Genomic DNA, 3,168 nt, shown 5'->3' with positions numbered 1-3,168 from the left:
ATCATTTCATATAATTGATTATCAAATTTTGAAATACCTGTAACGGAATTAAATAATCGATTATCACTTACAGTAATCGATTATCCGTGGCAGTTGGGACTTGACCTTTGATATTCAGAGCAGATGGCTATATAGTAGGTTCTAAGAAATTCAAAAGCAACGTTTTTTGAACAGAAGCTCAACAGAATATTGTTTGTCAAAGGAAGTTCTAAGAAGTTAGAGTTCAAAGTTCCCTTGCTTTGTCTCGTGAATAGGAGAAGCTCGCGTATCGTTGGTCGATTATCGGAGCGGTTCTCTTCGAGTTAGGAAGGTACTCTGCCTGGTCTCGTGAATAGGAGAAGCTCGCGTATCGTTGGTCGATTGTCGGAGTGGTTCTCTTCGAGTTGGCAGATGTTCTTCTTCCGGTTCGTTCGTCGAAGGGAGGTTCAATCTTACCATTTATTCGTTGCTGTTGTAATCTGTAAAACCCTTTTGTTAGTGAAACTGTTAATCACTCTTTATACTGATTAACGATTGGACGTAGATTCTGTTGAAATGAACCAGTATAAAAATTACTCGTGTGATTTTCTATTCCCTACACTCTTTATCTTTTACGCATATCAACTGTTCGATAAATTTTCTGAAAGAAAATTGATTTTCTAAAATGGACCAATTTATTTTAAAAAGTGACCGAACACGCTTTCTGCTACTCTAAGTTTTATTCTGCTGCGTCATACTCTATCTCAGAACGATACTGATTGTTCCAACAATTGGTATCAGAGCTTGCTTTGATAGTTTTTCAAAATTTGCGAAAATGGCCGGTCATAGTCATAATCTTGTATATGCTGAGGGTGCTTCTATTAACAGACCACCACTTTTTACTGGTGATAACTATGCGTTATGGAAAGTCAGAATGGAAATTTTTATGGGGTCTGTTGACAGAGGCATCTGGGAAGTTGTACAAAATGGTCCTTATATTCCTAAGAGCACAGTTGATGGTGTAGAGGTAGAAAAACCATACTTTAATTGGACTGCTGAAGAAAATAGATGAGCACAGTTTGATATTAAAGCTCATAATATTATATCATCTACTGTTGTACTTGATGAGTTTTATAGAATTTCAGTGTGTAAGACAGCAGAGGAAATGTGGGAAGTCCTCAAAGTCACACATGAAGGAACAGAGGACGTGAAACGTGCAAGGAAGAACACTCTCATTCAAGAGTATGAGATGTTCAGAATGCAACCTGGAGAAACAATTTCTGATGTCCAAAAGCGCTTCACTCACATAGTGAACCACTTGACTGGGTTGGGTAAGACCTTTGATACCGATGAATTGAATGTAAAAATTTTGAAATCATTGGACAGGTCTTGGCAACCAAAGGTGACTGCCATCTCAGAGTCACAAAATCTCTCTCAAATGACGATACCAATTCTGTTTAGAAAGCTTCGTGAGCACGAGCTGGAGTTGAAGAGATTAACTACTGAAGAAGATCAAGGCAAAAGAAAGACACTTGCCTTCAAGTCAGAGTTCTTTAAAGGGAAAAGTTCAAAAACTTTTGAAGATGATGATTCTGATGATGAGGAAAACATGAGCCTCATGATAAAGAAGTTTGCCAAGTTTATGAAGGCAAAAGGAAATGAAAAATTCTATAAAGAAAGGAGAGAAAATCAAGAATCTCCTTCAAGTGTAAAATGTTATGGTTGTGGAGAAAGAGGACACATGAAAACTGAATGTCCAAAGAATAGGAAAAGTGAGGAAAAGAAGGAAAGAAAATTTCAAAAGAAAAAGAAACCTTACATAGCTTGGGAGGACAATGCTTCTAGCTCAACAAGCTCAAGTGATTCAGATGAGGAAGCTAATATTTGTCTAATGGCTGACTCAGAAGATACTGGAAGCCAAGTAAGTGATTCTAGCTTTGAATCTAGTGAATTGAACTTACAAAAAGCTTTCTTTGAATTAATGAATGAATCTGAAAAACTTGATGCTGCACATAAAAAACTTAAGAAAGAGCACAATGAATTAAAATTGAAATCTGATAAATTGCTTGATGTTGAAGTTATTTTAAGAAATAAAATTAGTACTTTAGAAACAAAATTGTCTGATGCAAATGCTACTGGTTAACTTGTTGAATGTTTGTCTTGTAAGAGTCATATGTTTGATATTGACATACTTGAAAGCTTACTTGCAGAGGCAACCAAGAATATTTCACATGCTAAGACAAACTTTAATAAAAGCAATGTTAAAAATAGAAACATGCATCAAAATTTAAGTCCAAAGTAAGAAAAACTCGTAGAGTTTGGGTTGAAAAAGAGACTTTTGTTAAAAATAAAGTTGATAATGTTTGTTGTTTTTATTGTATGAAGCATGGACATACATCAAACAAATGCAACATTAAACATTTTGGTGGTCCAAATGGTAAATATGCATGGGTTAAAGTTATGAAATGATATATACTTGCTTGAACTAACCCCAAGGACCCATATTAAGATTGGGGACCTAAAATTCTTGCTAATTTGTTTTGTAGGAACCAACTAAGTCAAAGAAGTCATTGTGGTATCTTGATAGTGGTTGCTCAAGACACATGACTAGTGACAAGAAAAGGTTCATCTCTTTTGAGAAGAAGAAGCAAGGATTTGTGACTTATGGGGATAACAACAAAGGTAGAATCATGGGAACCGGAGACATTAGAGGAGGAAACACATTGACTATAAGAGATGTCCTGTATGTTGAAGGTCTCAAGCATTACCTCCTAAGCATAAGTCAATTATGTGACAAAGGTCTCAAGGCAACATTTGAAAGTGAAAAATGCACTATTTATTTTAAAGATTCTACTGATATTGCTTTGCAAGGTGTTAGGCACAACAACATATATTTGATTGATATTGAAAGTGCATCTAGTCATAGTATAACATGCTTAGTTGCTAAAGAAGAAAACCCTTGGCTATGGCATAAAAGAGCTGCACATATTCACATGCAACATTTGAATAAATTAATTTCTAAAGATCTTTTGATTGGTTTGCCTAAACTGAAATTTGAGAAAGACAAATTATGTTCTGCATGTCAAAAAGGTAAACAAACCAAATCTTCATTTTCATCTAAAAGCATGATTTCAACATCAAAACCTTTAGAACTTTTGCATATGGACTTGTTTGGTCCATCTAGAATTAAAAGTTTTGGTGGTAATTACT

Source organism: Vigna radiata, unplaced genomic scaffold (genome assembly GCF_000741045.1).
Source record: "Vigna radiata var. radiata cultivar VC1973A unplaced genomic scaffold, Vradiata_ver6 scaffold_208, whole genome shotgun sequence".
NCBI lineage: Eukaryota > Viridiplantae > Streptophyta > Magnoliopsida > Fabales > Fabaceae > Vigna > Vigna radiata.
This window is presented reverse-complemented; position numbering follows the sequence as displayed.